The 18,621-nt window shown below is 40.5% G+C and overlaps 1 protein-coding gene across 1 annotated transcript in view; it reads left to right on the plus strand.

The window, feature by feature from the left end:
- ANKRD28 (ankyrin repeat domain 28) overlaps positions 1-18,621 on the plus strand; it is a 140,908-nt gene that overhangs the window by 38,744 nt on the left and 83,543 nt on the right. The window lies entirely within an intron of this gene.

Below are 18,621 nucleotides of genomic sequence, written 5' to 3' on the forward strand. Positions count from 1 at the left end.
TGTTTCAGTTGCTGGAAGGTTTTGCTTCAGTGGTGTGGTAAGACCTTTCTTGCTTTTAATCTAATCCTTTATGCATTTCCACCCCCTAACCATGTGACTTTCAAAATCAAACCCCATAGCTATGATTTTGCTCCGGTAGCAGTCACTTGGGTTTTGCAGCCCTGCCGGGGCTGTGGGCAGCCCGCAGTGGTGCCCCAGTGACTGGGATGCTGCTGGGAAGCGCCATGGACAGGGCCTGGGTTCAGCTGCTGCGGGCACTTCGGGCAGGGGCTGTTGTGGGGCATCTCCCTCATGGTCTTCAGCAAGACCCTTCAACCACAGAGCTTAATCTTAGTGCCTTTGGTCGCCAAGTGTTGCTTGTGGGCGTTCCTGACTATATACTTGCAGCATTTGCAGCAAAATTGTAAGAACTGGCGCTGTTTTTTTGAAGACCGCTTTTGCAAGGTAGGCATTCCTGTTGAAACGAGCATGGACGTTAGGTGGTTCCACCGTACTCTTGTGTTGTCTGAATGTTTCTGTAGCTGCTGTGATTTGCGCAGAGGTGTTTGGTTCCTGATACTTGTGTATGGTTAGGATGATGACATCTCTTACAGGTTTTCAAGGTAAATTTCATTCAGGTGAAATTCTTGACATGTAGTTGAACTCATGCTTGGCATCAGGAGAGAAATGTCACGCAGAACTCTTTCAGAGCTTGATTGGAACAAGCCCCCCAAGCTGTTCAGTTTATGTACCTGTTTATTATGGGCTGTGGCTGATACTTTCAAAAGCCTCCTCTCTATATATAGAATTATATATCCATTAATAATATATATATATAGAATGTTTTTATAGCTTTGTCTGTTACAAATGAGGAGGTGTACCTTGTTAAATCTCTTTATATCTGCTTGCCCCAGAGAGTTGTGAATTTTGGATATAAAGTTGGGCCTAGTAACCTAATGATTAGGATTTGTATTGGTGCTGTGGAGTTTTTTCTTGTTTAGTTGCATTTTTTTTTTTGTCGTGGCCCCCTTATAAACCTTAATTGTCACTGAGAAGCTGTACAACTGCTTTTTACTGCTAAAGCTCAAGGTAAACTGCTTGCCAAGTATGGATAAAATCTGTATCGATACCTACTTGAATATAGATGAAGTTCCTAACATGCGGTTGAGTCAATTTCCAGGTGAAAGCTAGCTTGAGTGACATGGTTTTTTTTCTTCTGCAATCTGAACCACTTTGTTGATATTTAAGCAAGCAAACAAACAAAAAGAGGTACTGACCTTAAAACAAACTAAACCAAACCACAAAAAAATAGAACCAGGAAAAAACTCTACACTCAAAGATGCTTCAGTTTATTGATACAGAAGTGAAATTCGATTAAGAAATAGGTATCCTTTAGTAGGGAACATACTGAGATTTGCAGAACCTGTCTATGCCTCCTCCCACCAGTCTCTGCAGTCAGCTTTTGCATGCTGATTTGGTACTGTACTGTGACCAGTGGGGTTTCATTTTTAAGACACTTTCTACTTTTCTGAGGGGTATGCTTTAAGTTGATCCTCACAGGGAGAAAGGTGGCTGTATTTTCACCTGTTTTCCAGTAGTAAAACTTCGTAGCATTGTTGAAGTGCCCCAAAGAACCTGACTTTCTCTCATTTCCCCCAAGGAGTTCCATTGATCTCTTTCCCTGTATTGTCAAGTGAATTTTATACCTCTTTAATTATCCTGTTAAATCTCCCTAGTTAAATGTAATAATCAAGTGGGTTCTGTTCTGTATTGCTGATACGAGTTGAATTTTTACAATTTTGAAGAGCTGCAGCTTCTCTTAGTTCCTGAACCTCATGTGTTAGAAATCTGGAGGCCAAGCTGCTTTGCGGTGTAGATGTCTCCCATAATTTGGCAGGAGTTGGAGCCTGTGTGAAGCTTCAGGTTGCAGACCTGTCTCCTCATCTGATCTTTCCCAGTTTTATGTGTTTGTTGGGGTTTTTTCCTCACCTGACATGCTCGGGACAGAAATCAAACTGGAACAGTTTAAGTGCAAATCAGACTGTTGGGGGAAAGTGTCTTGACTTCCAGCGTGGTAGGGAGAAGTGCTGATTTCTGTCTCTCCTCCTTATGTCTGTCCGCAGGATGGAGCGGCTGTAAAGAGAAATTGTCAATAGGTTTAATTAGGAAAGTGAAAGCCATGGTTGCTGATATACCTTGGTTTTCGCTCTTGTGTAAATAAATACAAAGGTGATGCACATCCTTATTTAGAAGTACAGTGCCAGCTAAAATATTTCCCAAACCTGCATGTATTGAGGGATGAGTAATTAGTTTTTGGACAGAGCTTACTAGTCCACCTTTTACAGGTTATGGGAATTGATTATGGCTGGAAATTGTTCTTTTGGTTATTTTTTTCTTTAAATTATTCAGAAAACTGGGTTGCCAGACAGCTACAAGCTATCTGAAAACATTTGTAGCATGCAAATGAGAGACTTGAACTCAAGGAAGTTTGGACTGATTTTGACAGCCCAATAGTAATAAAACCACAAAACGTAAATCCATTATCAGTGTGTAATGGGTACCAGAACGGTGCACATTTCTCTGACCTTTTAAAATTTCATGGACCAGCTACAAAACAGTGTGGTGCTATTAAATGATTAAATTGCTGTAAGTGTGGGTTGAATGAAGTGTTGATGAAGGTAAAATTTGCTTTACCTCTTATTTTAGTAATAGCTGATGTTTTGGTTTTATTTCTACACACTCACGCACCCCTTAACTGATTCCGGCACCTGATGCAAAAAATCTGAGTCTGAAGTTTGGCTGAGTTAAAAAGCTGGATGCTTACGGCGTTATGGTCTACTGTTTCTGCGGATGTTGCTAGCAGCTCTTTAGTATCTATGTGTGGAGCAAAATAAGCTTTAGTTTTCAGTGTGCTGCATCAGATTCTTTCCCAAGTGTGTACTTCCAAGATGACCTAATTTTAATCTTTTATAAATGAGAATAGGTGTGATATTTCCCTTGCTGTTGACCAGATGGTGGTAGTAATGTCTGAAAAATCCACTCTCTTCCACAGTGAATGGAATTTACCAGCTGCTGCTTTTTGGCTGGGGTGGGAGGGCATGTGTTGGGAAAATACGCTGACTGGCAGTTTGCTTGTTCTATCTCTGTTAAAGCCAGGAGCCCTGTGGGACAAGGAGTTGATGGGATGCTTCTCTGACATTGAAAGTGAATCGTTTTGTTCTTCTTGATTTGTTTTTCACGCTATGTGAATTCCGCTTCAAAAGAAATGTGAAACAAAGCTTGTGTTAAATAAATACTTGAGAATCTTTTACCCTTCCCTTAGGCATGGAAAAGAGATGAGGTAAAGGCGCTTTTTTCCTTGCATTTGTTTTTAATAGTTTTATTTCACAAAAACAACAGTGGCTCACAGATTTGCCAAAATAGTATTTAAATACTGTGCTCAGGAATGCTGTAAATACTTCAGAAAACAACATTCAAGTGTTAATTTTTACAAGATCAAGAAATTCGAAGCAGCACCTCTAAAGATATGACACAATGGAGCTTCTTTTCATTTTTAAGAACTAACAATATCCTTTAAGTGGCTTTGTCTTGCATATTCAGGTAAAGATAAATATTTTAAAAGAATGAGGTTTTCCCCCTGCATGTTATTTCATGGATATCATAATTAAATTAGCTCTACAGTATTTTAGAAAAGTCTGCTAATACCCCTAACAAATAAGCATTATAGGCCTATTATATTGCTGTTACTCTTCTATTTTTCACTGTTGAGGACTTCATAGTTTTATTTAGCAAGGTGTATTTTGTCAGTTTATCAGTTTGAGATATATGATGTGTGACTTTTTACATAGATTACCACAGACTTTTTCCTTGGTGTGTGGGTGTTTTGGGAAGTGTTTTTTGTTCTCCTGTCTCAGTCAAGAAAAGAAGAAAGAGCAGAACTTTTTTTCATATATCCTAGGCAGCCTGTTGGGAAAAGTGAAAGGTAGCACACTTCTATTCCAGAATGAGAATCTGGGAGGAACCTTGCCTTTGCCCTTTGTTCTCTATGGTACAACAGTGCTAAATAAGGCTTATTGCTATTTTGCCAGAAGTTGAACTGGAAATGGTGAATTTTCTTAATATTCTTATGTAATCATGTGTATAACTGTGAAGGCTTTCATGGACTTCAAAGAGTAAACGGCTTCTGTGTAGCCCCAGAAAATTGTTCAGAGCTAGTTTCTGTCATCTGTGGAATAACATTTCCAAATGTTCATTCCGTGTATGACATTTGTCCTGTTTTTCTTCCTGTCTGTTCTGCAAGGAGTTTCAGGGTCTGTGGTTGCTTCTCTGCAGTTTGGATGGACTGAAGCTGGAGAGAGGTACCTTTTCTTTCTGTTTCATGGTTCAGTGTTTGGGGGACACACCCCACTGCTCATCCAAAATGAATGCTGAATAGTTTTTATTAAGAGAAAATTAGCAGTAGATCAGATAATGTCCCATACATTTCTAAAAAGGACAACATGACACTTAACAACAACAACAAAAAGTGTTCAGAGTTTTAAAAATGGAGAGAAAAACAAAACTAAGGATGAGTAAGTAGCTAAAAAAAAAAATAATGACCATGAGGTGTCAGTGTATATCCAAGAAGGAACTTGGGAGATCAGCACTTGATTCTGAAAAGATAATTAGTTGCCTTTATTGCCTGGAGAGTGAAATTGCGGGAGAGAAGGCAACAACAGCTGGGTCAAGACTCCAGAAACATCTATCTGTGTAACTTAAAGGTTGCATTTTCATAATTGTGTGGTGTTTTTAAACAAGGTAAGTTCATTGATGGGTTTCTAGATTTTGCTATGGTTTACAAAATTTGAGTTCAGTGATGTTCTCTCTTGATTGTCATACATTTTGAGTAGGCTGGTTGCATTGGCAGTTTTCTGGGGAAGACTTTGCACAGCTTGGTACATAAGATGTAAACAAATAGGAATATTCTAAAGCAAATTCTTGACTTTTTGTTACTAAATGTTGGAGTATTACTAACGTACTCATGAAACTCCATATACTTATATTTTATAGAGACCTGGGCTTTGACTTTTATAATGTTTTTATAAAATAGAAGTTACCTTGCCAAAAAGCAGTAGACAACAATTGAATACAAGAAGTTTTGTGGCCTCATTTCTGCAAAAACTTGAGCAAATACTTTACCTTTTCACTACCCTTGTGTTCTTTGAATGAGATTTGGTTATTTGTAGATTCAAAGATGCCTAAGCCTGTGGATTTTTAGAGGCAAGGGTATGTGGAAGTTAATTTCCCTAATGTTTTAAATGATTTACTGCTCGCATGTATTATGTATTCTGTTTTGATACCATCTTTTTGATTCTATTTTGTAAGTACTCCTCTTAAAGCATTTTGCTGGCTTTTAGGAATGCTAGAATTCACAAGTTCTCCTCTAGGTGTCTGTCGTGGTTTAACCAAGCACACCACCACTTGCTCACTCACCCCCTCGCCCAAAGGGGATGGGGAGGAGAATTGGAAAGGAATGTAAAACTCGAGTGTTGAGATAAGAACAATTTAATAAGTAAAGCAAAAGCCATGCATGCAAACAAAGCAAAACAAGGAACTCATTCACTACTGCCCATGGGCAGGCAGGTGTTCGGCCATCCCCAGGAGAGCCGGGCTCCAGCACACCTAACGGTTACTCAGGAAGACAAACGCCATAATGCCAAATGTCCCCCCTTCCTCCTTCTTCCCCCGGCGGTTTATGTACTCAGCGTGATGCCATATGGTACGGAATATCCCTTTGGCTAGTTCGGGTCAGCTGCCCTGGCTGTGTCCCCTCCCCATTTCCCGTGTCCCTCCAGCCCTCTCGCTGGCAGAGCCCAGGGAACTGAAAAGTCCTTGATTTGGTATAAACATCCCCCAGCAACAACCAAACCCATCCGTGTGCTGTCGGCGCTGCTCTCACACCAGCGCCAAAACACAGCCCTGCACCAGCTACTGGGAAGAAAACTCTATCCCAGCTGAAACAGGGACAGTGTCATTTTAATAGAATCTTCTATCACTGATAGATATCTTCTATCACTGTGATATCTTCTGTCACATCTTCTATCACTGATAGAAGCCAGCGTTAGGAAGATTTTGGAAGAAGTGAACCCCAAAATAGTCCCTATTTGAAAAAAAACAAGCCACAAGTTTGACTTGTAAATCACGTATGGATGATTTTGTAAAGTTGTAACTACCTTGTTGTGCTTGCATGGTAATACACAAATTGTTCACATGTTCAACCAAACCCATCCGTGCGCTGTCGGCGCTGCTCTCACACCAGCGCCAAAACACAGCCCTGCACCAGCTACTAAGAAGAAAACTAACTCTGTCCCAGCTGAAGCCAGGACAGTATCCACCTCTTACTCCATACCATTTACGTCATGCCACGCTTTCCAGTACAACCTCATTAATCACAACCCCTCTTCCCATCATTTGATATAATACACAGACATCATTGCCCTAGTCTATGGACCACCCCTGTAAAAATGTCTAATAAAATGTCCACAGATGTCCACAAAATGTCCATTGAGTTCATTTAGTCCATGAACACGATCTCTTATGGTGGTCACCCAGGAGAAGAGAGGTTGTGTGTTGTATAGGGTTATCGGGCATCAAAGCCAGCTCAGGTTGGGTCACTGCTGCACCTGCATTGCTTCTTGTAAGGCTTGTCCTCCAGTGGTTCCTGCTATAGTTATTCATATAACATGAAACTCAGATCACGGGTTACAACAATTTAAAGGTATACCCATTACAGTCTCCACCTCTGGTCCCTTTGGACCAGCCCATAGGGTTTAATAGTGCAGTGAACTCCTCCTCTTACCCCTGGTCCAGCTTGGACTTACCCAGAGACTGCAGTCCCTCAGGGTTGTACCTGCTCCTAGTGGAGCCTCAGCTACGAGCCACGATCTCTCCAGGGCATACCTGCTGTGGCATAGACTCATCCACAGCCACAGCACTTCAGGGTGCACTTGTTCCAGCATGGCCTTGTCCATGAGCCATGACCATAGACCTGCTCCAATGTGGCCTTGCCCACAGCCACAGTTCCTTCAGAAGTAAATCTGCTCCCGCATGGCCTTATCCCTGGCCACAATCCCTCCAGGGCTGTACCTGCTCTGTCGTGGGCTTATCCATGACCACGTGCTTTGAGGTGCTGCAGCATGACCTTATGCACAACCACTGATGCTTCAAGCTGTACCTGCTGCAGCATAGACTTACCCACAGCCACTGATGCTTCGAGGTGTACCTTCTCCAACGTGGACTTGTCCTTGGGCCACAATTCCTTCAGAGGCATACCTGCTGCAGCACAGACATAACCATGGCTGCAGATGCTCTGAGATATACCTGCTTGGGCATGGACTTATTCGTGGCCACAGGCGCTTTGGGGTGTCCAGCTCCCACGTGGACTCATCCACAGGTCACACAGTGCCTTTGACTTAAGTTCACACTGGAGTTCCAGCCTCTCCAGTACAGCAGCGATGCCCTGGCCACCTGCCAGCCCAGGTGCATTGCCATTGCTGTTACCAAAATGTTCCCGGGCATGGCACAGTGAGATGATAAGCAGTGCAGTGGTACAGCAAGCAGCGAAAGCAAGAAGGAGCCGCTAATGAGCACTAGAGTCTAATTTACAGTGAGGCAAGCAAGCCCCATGGTAAGCACAGAAGCCTGGCCCTTAATAGCTAAACAGCAATAACAGGTATAAATTTGTTCTAGCACATTCCGATCAAATCTATTGTTATCTTGAACCCTTCGAGCCCCACATTGGACATCAAAAATGACTGCTGTGCTTTAACCCTGGCTGGCAACTAAGCCCCACGCAGCCGCTTGCCCACTCCCCTTCACCCAGAGGGATGGGGAGGAGAATTGGAAAGGAATGTAAAACTCGAGTGTTAAGATAAGAACAATTTAATAAGTAAAGCAAAAGCCATGCATGCAAACAAAGCAAAACAAGGAACTCATTCACTACTGCCCATGGGCAGGCAGGTGTTCGGCCATCCCCAGGAGAGCCGGGCTCCAGCACACCTAACGGTTACTCAGGAAGACAAACGCCATAATGCCAAATGTCCCCCCTTCCTCCTCCTTCTTCCCCCGGTTTATGTACTCAGCGTGATGCCATATGGTACGGAATATCCCTTTGGCTAGTTCGGGTCAGCTGCCCTGGCTGTGTCCCCTCCCCATTTCCCGTGTCCCTCCAGCCCTCTCGCTGGCAGAGCCCAGGGAACTGAAAAGTCCTTGATTTGGTATAAACATCCCCCAGCAACAACCAAACCCATCCGTGTGCTGTCGGCGCTGCTCTCACACCAGCGCCAAAACACAGCCCTGCACCAGCTACTGGGAAGAAAACTCTATCCCAGCTGAAACAGGGACAGTGTCATTTTAATAGAATCTTCTATCACTGATAGATATCTTCTATCACTGTGATATCTTCTGTCACATCTTCTATCACTGATAGAAGCCAGCGTTAGGAAGATTTTGGAAGAAGTGAACCCCAAAATAGTCCCTATTTGAAAAAAAACAAGCCACAAGTTTGACTTGTAAATCACGTATGGATGATTTTGTAAAGTTGTAACTACCTTGTTGTGCTTGCATGGTAATACACAAATTGTTCACATGTGGATTCTGAATGCATAATTGTTTTTGTGTGCGTTTTTTAAAATCGGGACCCTAAAATTCTCCAGCCTCTTCTTACTGCAACATGCTGTATAAATATTGTTAATATTGTAGAGGCAGTTTTATTAACGTAATTGTGACATTTCTGTCTGTGTTGTGAAATATTTTTTTTTTTCAAAGAAACTTGGTGTGAGTAATCAATATAATGAATCATCGAAGAAGAACTTGAGTTCTTCACGTAAGTAAGTTTTTGTGTAATGGAAAGAATTTCATGAGTGATACACTTGGTTGTAATAGTGTCAAAGTCTGGAAAAGTTTAGGTGTCAAGAAGGCCGGTTTGAGGTATTTTAAGGAAAATACAAGGAATGAAGTAGTTCTGGTACATCTGTGATGAAGGGAGCTCAGCTTACGGGTGAGGTTTTGCAAAGCAATTGCATCTTTTTCTGTCACAGCCAACAGTTTGAGTGCTCCCACTGCTTCTGTGTCAGCTGTCAGCCCATGGTGAGCTGACTCCAGTAATTCACCAGCAAAAGACCTGAATGAGAGCAGCTGAATCACACAGGTGCCTGTGCTGGCTCAGGAAAGGGATGTGAATGTGAAGGATCATGTGGGGAAGGAAGGAGTGAAGAGTGTCTCCGACGGTCAGCAGTTAAAACCAGACTCATCCACTTCCTCAGATGTCACTTCAAAAAAACCCCCAACCAACACCCAAACACCCAAACAAACAAGTTTCTAGGCTGGTAAAACTTGAATTAGTGTTCTAAATTAATACTTTGTTATATTTTGTGAAATTTAATTCAGTAATTGACTGCTCAGCTTTTTCATCTTCTAAATAACAGAATTAAGAAATTGATAGGAAAAGTAACTTCTAAGAATAGAAGTTGCTTACGTGCTCTTATCCTGAAGGGATGTGTAAGAGCCCTCCTGGGAGCTACTTCCCTGGTGGGAGTCAAGGGGAATACTCTTTGTAAGGTTTGAAGCAGCCTGGTAAGATTCTTGACTTTTGCCATGTTTCTCCTTGGTCAGTTTTTTGGAAAAGTCATCCATGTTGGAGTTGCAGAAGATGAGCACTTTCATCCCATAATAGTGTGCATGTGTGTGTACGTGGCTATTTTCCAGAGTGTTTCCAGTTGCTAGAAGGGAGCTCTTTCTTGGACACAAGGGCAGTGTAAGGGGTTCCTAAAAACTTCCAGGAAACTTACCTTCCCCCAGACAGCAAATTCTGATCTCGAGGCAGCTATTGACCCACGCTGTTTTAAGGGAATCAGAGTACTTCATATACAGTGATGTTGAGTGTTTACATACTGAAGAGAGATAAAATACATAATGTGGTGGTATCCATAGCAACTAGAATTCATTTTGCTCACTTGCATATAGTATTTTGTGTCCCTGGTATGTATGGAAACAAAATCCCACATGTGAGCAGGCTGGCTGAACTGTGGCTTCTGTGGTTGCAGTCTATTCATATCTACAAAAAACTGTATTTAAAGTATTGCGCTGCTAGGAATGTTGTATGCATCTTTAGCATTATACTAGTTAAATACTTAGCATTTTGTTTCAACTCGTAACTCATCTGCAAGCGAGAATCTAATTTCAAAAATCTTTAAAATAAAACTTCTAAATCTTCTAAGGAAAATTAATCAATGTAATTAGGATCAGCCCCTGCCAAACCCCATCCTGGGGAAAGAAAACATCACCACCAAACTCCCCAGCCCCCGTAACAACACTTTTCCTTGGGTGGGACAGGGAGCGGGGAGCCTGGGCTTAGGCAGATTGTACCGTCACATGACTAATGAGTAGGAAAATCTGAACAGAAACTTCTAAAGGCAACAATTTTGGTGTTTTGTTTTGTTTTTTCTGAAGGCTGAGACTTTTGGAGCTATTTAGTATTTCAGCCTCTTCCTCCCTCCAGTATTACTGCCTTCCAAAACTTGGTCTACTAGGAGAGTTTCAGTAACAACAAAAATGGAGACTAGGGGTTCTGAAGGAGTAGATTTTATTGTCCTTTTTCTTGTTGACAAAGGCAGATCTATGTTTTGGACAGCAGAAATCATGTGGTCTTCTGAGAAAATATTTGCTGCTATCGCTCTGTTTGTTGTTCTGGTGTTTCCTCATGATAATGCTTCTTTAGTTCTTTTATTTTTATCAGCACGTTATGCTTATGAGTGAATAGCAGACAGACATCCAAAGCTAGTTTAACTTTCCTTCCCAAAGATGGCCAGACTTGGGAAGTGTTTAGATAGGAATTGCTTCCATGCAAAGTGCCCTTCTGGTAGGGCAAAAGCAGTTTATATATTATATAAATATATATACTCCTGCTTAGGTGTGTTTTCCTTCCTTGGTCCTACCCTTGCTGCTTGCTCTCATGGTCATTTAATCAACAGAGGCCAACGGGTGCTGTGTAACACTTTTTTGGATGTATTGCTGTGCTCTATTCTTAGCTTTTCACAGGGTATTCATTATTCCTCGCTCTTAATTGGTTATATCTTGTTGCCCCTGTGGCTGGATTAACATTTTGTTAGTACTGGCTCTTGAAATCACACAGTTGTGTGAGTCCAAACAAAACATAGGCTAAGATGAAACCCTGGTAATACAGCTGAAACAAGACAGGTAATGGACTTACTTTAGCAAAATTTTCAAGCTGATTTTTGCAAATACAGCTAAAATCAAACTTAAATAGGCGTAATTATCAGTTGGGAGTTGGTGGGCTTTCTGACTTTGGCCTACAGAGATAAGACCCACTGAGCTTCTTGGGTTTTGTGTTTCTTTTGTCCTCCCCAAACAAAAACAAAAAAACAAACCAACAAACAAAACCTAAACCCTTCCCCTTTTATTCTTTCTTTAATAGTCAAATGGGTTTTGTTGAAAGCAGATCAGTCTTGTTTATTTTCTTGAATAGTCAACAGCTTATTTTCTTGAATAGTCTACAGCAATTTGTTACTTGAGAAAAGCAGCAGATTCTGGAAATAGGATGTCCTAAGCTGTTGTGAGTCATCACTGAAGGTTTTAAATAGTTGAATGTGATGTTTGTTTCCTCCCTTCCATGGCTCAAAATGGTATGACTCATTTTTTTAGTGTTTCCCAGATAACAGTCTGAGTGGAAGCAGTATGCGTTTCTGACTCAAGTTCCTAAATGTTGGTGGAGCACTCCCATACGGCCAAAACCAGCAGCGGTTGGGAATTCCATAGGAATTTCAGACAAACATAAAAAAGCAAACATTTCGTAACCATGGCAACTTACCCACGAGGATTCATGTGGTTGGTGACATAAAACTGTGAAAGCCCTCTGCTGACTGGTATAAGTGACTTGGCTTTTCTGCCTAAATTCTGTAAGTGATATAGGATAAAAATTCGGTCATGAGAATCACTTTTCAGGATTGTGGAAGGTCTCGTAGAACACTAAGATTTGTGTTATATTTTTATGTGGCTACCTGTTACCTTTTTTTATCTGCTAAAATGAAAACATCTGGTATGAACCCGAATTTCTTCTGTAGTTTCATATGCTCTTGGTCAAATTCAGGTCTGTTTTGGTCTTTCTGCATAACTTGGAGCACAACTCAAAGGTGATGCGTACTCCAGTGTAACTGAAACAGTGCTGAGAAAAATTAGGTAACTGATGAATAGGGGGGAGAGAAGGGAAAAAGGAGGAGAATGGCACATTTGTGCTAAAGAATGGTTTTGGGAGGAATAACCTTGATGTGACTTGGAAAGAAGTAACTGATCTGTCTGTCGTCCCGAGCTCATCAAACATGCTGCAGTGACAGCTTTTATGTGTCATTTAGAGTGGAGCTAATGATAGAATCAGTTTGGTCACTTGTCACAGGCAGCAGAGCAACTCTCGTTTCTAGAAATCTACCTGACTACCTTTTGCTTCTTCAGAAGCTCAACAATATGGCAGTCCAGCAGAGTTTTAATGAGGAAATGATAAACTTTATTCCAAGTTTCTTGGCTCCAGTTAGAATTTCCTAATTTTCCATCTCAACACCAGCACTGTCCAGTGCTGAATCTGGGTGTGTTGCGTTTTGCTGCCTTTCCTTTAAGGAGGTTTCCAGCCTTCAGCAAAAGAAACAAAAGTTAGGAAAAAAGCAAAGTGAGGATAAATGTTATTGTCTTGTAGCCCATACAGCTAAATGAGCCCCACTGGGGAAGCTGCCTGGCCCTACAGACCAAACCCAAACGTAATGCGTTCCTAATCATCTGCTGGAAAACCAGCAGTTTGTTTAAAAAAACCACCACCACCAAACTAAAAGAGCATCCGAATCCGGGGAAGTTGAAACCTGTTCTTTTCCCACATAACAATGAAAGATCACACTCGGGTTTGTTGGTTTTGAGGGTTTTTTGATGAAGCAGCTGGTAGGTGAGAATTGCTTCTTTTCCTTAGGATACAGGCATAGGGAATTGGTTTCTGTGCATCAGAATGAGGAGCTGTGAAGTCTGTTATGCCATACTTCAGAAACCCCCAAGGAGACCTACTGATATTCAAGGATGCAGCCTCTGAGAGGCCTGTGGTGAGCTTGTGCATTATGGCATCTGTCCTGGAAGCCCAGACCATCCACTGCATTTGCAAGCCCTGGAGTACCTGCTGAACAGGGAGAAGCAAGCCTTTTGTTTGGTGAAAATAAGATGATGTTATGTTGACCTTTTGTGATGTCGTTAGGTTCTTTTGTAATAAGTGATGAGCTTGATTCTGTTTTCTGTGCAGAAGCAGTATCGCAGGAAGAAGTGTTCAAGGGGGAAATACATAAAATCAGCAGTTCCTGTGCTCATCTTTAGAGTGTGACTATGTATCAGTAGAAAAACAGATTAAAGGAGATGTGCTAACTCTTCTTGGTATATGCATGCACCCATATGCCCAAAGGAAATCTTAGTTGTTTTACCAGCTGCCCTAATAAAATTTAGTAGGATCATGTTTTTAATTAATTCATAAGAGTGTGTGCACTATTGGTATAAACACTTTCAAAGCAACGTGATAGATGATACAAAACTAAGATCAGGAGTTCTGCAGTCATTCATTTGCTCCAGCTAAGTTACCTTTATCTGTTTCTTCTCCTTGGAAAGACGTAATAGCATCGCTTCCTGAAGCATCAGGCTGTCAGCGCCAGCTGTGACAGTGGGTTGATGTCTTCCAGTGTCTCTGCGTGGTTATTTTTGCTCTGCTATTGTTGCGTTCCTGTCCAGTCTCACCTCCCAGCAACTGGCTGGGTAGTGCTGGGAGAGGACAGTTGATATGTGGAAGAGCAAACAGGGGCTGCTGAGACCGAGCTTTTGATTTTTGTTTCCTTCAGCTCTGCTTTTAGAGCTGGTGTGCACAGCTGAAATTGCTGCCTTCAGTAATTATCCCTGGACGGATACTGTGGCTATTGTTGTAATTGATGCTGTTTTCAGTGCCAGAAAACAAAACTGACTGTGGACATGGTCTGAGCTGGAAGGAACTGGGGAGGCCAGAAGTATTGCTGCTATCAGTGGCTTTTCTGCCTTTGCTCTGCCAACAGGTGAAAATACATGTAACCAATCTGTGGGCTGTGCTTTTCATATTAAACCCCCTTTCTTTAAAAACCTGTCATCCTTGCAAAAAAATCGTAACTATACAGCTAATACTTACGGGTTTGTGTGGGTTTAACAAAAGCTGAAGTGTTTTGCCTGCTTCTCTCTGCGACTGAGCTGATATATTGAGATCTCTCCTCCGTTTTCCCACAGAGGTCGTATTCTGTCACTTAACTTCTCCCCAAAAGAAAAGTTGCTTTAAAACCAACCTGTTTTCTGTCAAAAACCCACACCACACTACCTAAAGTAGTCTGTCCACATCTATTTATCTGTCTTCATGTATGCAGACTTACCGTAACTCTCCATAACACCATATGTGGATGGATGCATCTTTTTGTGGTCTCCCCTGAAACAGGAATTATTTTTTCTAGTTAATTTCATAAGACTGACAATGCCACTGTCGGACTTGTATCGTTGTTATTTAGGAAAGCTGTTAGGTGTAATAGCTGTCTTCCATTTTGGTCAAAAGACAGGGAGGTGGCTGCTGTTAGATGCAGCTGATGAATCAATAAGAGCCTCCAGCCAGACCACATACACTTTTTATAATAAAGTACCTTGAGAATCTGAAGTCAGACAGACCGGAGGACTTCTCTTATGTACTGTTTGCTAGTGTAAGAACGGCTTGTTGATTTTGATTACAGGCTTGTACACTAAAAGAACACAAAAAGAAGACTCCTGCCAGTGAAGTTAAATCTGGTCTTAGTAAAAAGGGAGGTGTCGTGGGTGACATTCTAGCTAGAAGATCGTGAGGGAAGATGCTGTTCCCTCAGATTTCCACTTTCTTTGAAGAAAAATAGGACTCTGATTTTCTGGTTTTTAGGAATGTCTGTGCTCAGTTCTGATTTTTTTTTTTTTTTTTTTTTTTTTGATTGCTAAACTATATTTTGGGTATCAGAGAAGTTTTTTTTTAAAGGTAATGATTTATTTTGTACTATGGTGGTTGTGAGGTGCTTCAACTGAGATTTTCTCTATCATGATATTGTTCAGATGCATAAAATGTCCAAGAAGTGTTAAAGAAAAAAATTGCTTAGTAGACTTAAAACTCGTAAGACACTTTATTGCTTTTTGATCAGGTGATACTTCTGAAGTAGTTTTAAAAGGTTAAAATTCGACTAAGTATACAAATTAAGTTTACATCTCAGTCACAAATAGACATTTTGCATGATTGATTTTTCTCATGCTGCTCCAATAGAGAAAAGTTAGAATGAATGCTGGACTATTTTTCTTAGTCTCGTGTGTCTCAGTTTTTGTTGAGGTGACTATTCAGTTACTGGATTTTATTAATGGCAAAGCCTTAATTCAAAGAAAATACATGACTACATAAAACAGGTCTGTAGGTTAATAGAGGCTGTATTACTTGCATGAGAAAAAGAAGTAACTGCCCGTGGTATCCAGGAGGTGCAAGTGAGGCTATTTTTTTTGTCCTTGGAAGCAGAAATGTGGAGTCTGGTGGTTAAAACTACTCTCCTTTTCTGTATCCCAGCTGTGCGTATGCTTGGGAATAAGCAGAGCAAAATTAGGAAGAAAGGTAGTAATTTCTTGTTGCTTTAGACTGTTCTCTTTCCTGACTCCACCTCATTCCCTCAGGAGTGGGGAGGAAACAGCAGAGTTGTTCAGAAGAGTGACTCACAAGGCTTCTAGAAGTATTGTAGCTTATATTCATGGTGATGCTGAACACTCATCTCTGTCTATATGTGGGCAACGTTTTAGTAAATATTCTAGCTAAATTACATAAAAATCTGCATATGCTAGGATGTGCCTATGTATTTACAGCTGTAGCTATTATAAGCGATCTTTGTCTTCTGAAGAAATCCATAGGTTCGGTCTCTACCTTGCAGAGCTGATACAGATTTTTTAAAAAATAGTTCATAAGACTTACTTGGCTGTAAATTTCTTCATTTTTACTGGAACCTGACAGAATAATTTCCTTCCTTTCCCAGATCTTTAATTATACAAAATATTAAATGAAACCAGGCGGATTAATCTCAGCCCCAAAAAGACTCAGTAAGAGGGAAATCTGGTGTTGGGTAGGTTCATTGCTACTGAACGTGCTTCGGTGAGGTTTTTGGTGTCATCAGCAGTGCTGCTACAGTCTTCTGCTCATCAGTTCCTAAAGAAAAGGGTAGATCTGTGGAAAAGGTTGCTATTTTTAGCTGATTCAGAGCTTGAGTTTTTCCTGTCTGGTGTAGACATGGCTACCGTCATCCTCGTTTTAACCTGCAGGTTGCATTCTTGTAATATATTCTCTTTATATGCATCCGTGAAAGACTCTTCAAACTCGATTTACTGAAAGGCAAGTGTAATTTGAAAATTGCAACACTTTTTATTTGCAAAATCTATCATGTCAACACAAAAGCTTTTTTACGAAAATGGGGATCCTTGCTATTGTCCGCTTGAATTCTTTTTATTTTCTCTCCATTGCACATTTCTTAAAATTTTAGTTAAGTATGGAGATCTTACTGTGCTAACAATTAGATATTATGGAGGCTATCAGATAGATCACAGCTTGAGCCTCAGTAGACATGGCATTCTTTTATTAAGTTAGGCCATTTTCTCTCTTCTTCCCTACTAATCATTTAATAAGCTTTCTTACTGGAGATATGTGACATTTGGAGAAGACGGATGCTGATGACCTGCTGTCTTCAGTTATTTTAAGTTTTATTAAGATAAACGGAAAAGGGGTTTTTTTTGAGGTGCAATGTTCTTTCTTCATACCTTTGCAAAGACCCATTATGATTACTAAATTAGTCTGGGGAGCAGGAGGCTTAAATTAATCCTCTTGAATTTACTCCTCTTTCATTCTCTGTTACTATTATCTCTTCTCCCACACTGAAAGTTATTAGTCTAGTTAATCTGCTGAAAACCTGAAACCTTAGTTTGGTTTCTTTCAGTAGAATTGCGCACTTCAGCATTTGGCTTTCAGAATAGCTGTGAGGTAGCATTAGAAACATGTATTTTGCACATCAGGGGATTCCTTGGATGATTTTTTGAAGTTGAAAGTAGAGATGATTAGAGATGGCGTTTGCATTGGGGTGAAGGCAGTACTTTCAGTTGAAGGGACTGGGAGAGGGGAGGATTGTTCTTTTAAGTAACCTCCAAGTTCTGGTTCATTATAAGCAAAAGTTAAATGTTTCTAGAACTGGTTTGTTCTTTGGTTATGGAAGTCATCGCACACACACATGTCTAGCATGACATGAGTAGGCTGTGGGGTTTTTTTCCTGCTTACTTATATGGTTTAGGTTGCTATCAGGATCAATATAATATTGACTCAGTTGCGTTGGTTATTTTTCTAATGCAAACTGTGACGCGTTATTGGCTTTTAACTCTTTGACCGTAGTAATGTCACCATTCAAAAGTAGATAATGCTAGGCAAGATATAGTATATTAACTTGCTTCTGGAAATGGTCTATATTAATTTTATTTTAATTATATTTAAGATTTCTAGAATAATTATCAGAGTAGACTCAAACGCTCCTAACTCTTCTGAATTTTCACAATTAAATGAGTGTGAAGTCCTATACTCTTTTAGGATAACTTGAATTTCTAGCTGATATTTTAAAGTGTACTTTGGAGCATAATTGCAAAGGTCAAAAATGGATGACTTTCAGATAATTTGAACTAAATTGGGCATTATCTCTATCTAGCAACGTGTCCAGTTGTTAATTCCGAAGAAAGCATATGGAACCCTTAGCATTTGCTTATTATATAAATTTACTGACTCTCGAAAAGTGTTCATTTACACTAAACATATGGGCTTAATTAGAAAGCCATTATCTAACAAGTGTGTGTATATAGTGTGAAACCCAAGTATGCATGTTGTCAGTATACTTTGCTTGTAGAGTTAAAATCTGATTTTTTTTTTTTTTTTTTTTAATGAGTATGTAGTTGTGCAGGTAAGCTATGGTGTCTATTCCTTAGGGCGTTTTTCACAAATAGAAAACAAGACATTTTCTAGGTTGTGGTTGCTGTGTTCCTTAGCAGACAGTAGGGTGTTGCAGTAGATGAGCCTTGAGGATGTCTTGTTTTTATTTAAACTGGTTTTGCTGTGGCCAAGAAGAACATGAGTTGTCACATGTATTCATGTGAATCTGTGTTGTTTCTTTTTAATAAATGGTTGAAATTCTAGAACAAAGCAGTGTCGCGTACAAACCATTGCTTTTTCATAATTAAGACCAGAAGTATGAAATTCCAAAACAACTGGACTCCATATAATGAACAGAATATATTTATGAAGATGTTTGTTAATCGTATGCTGTAAACGAGAACACTTGGGAAATTTGAATCTGAAGTTTCACGGTGAATCAGAAACTGGTGCTATATTTTGCCAGGCCAGCAGCCCTGAACTCGGGGAGCCTGAGGCTAGGGTACCGTTTTGCACTTATAAAAACCCTTCACCTGCATGAAGTGTCGGTAGGTGCGTGTTAAGCAGTTTATTACGTTGCAGTGAAGCTATCGTAGACAGTATTTCAAGAG

This window comes from Falco punctatus (genome assembly GCF_963210335.1).
Source record: "Falco punctatus genome assembly, chromosome: 4".
In the NCBI taxonomy this organism is placed as follows: Eukaryota; Metazoa; Chordata; class Aves; order Falconiformes; family Falconidae; genus Falco; species Falco punctatus.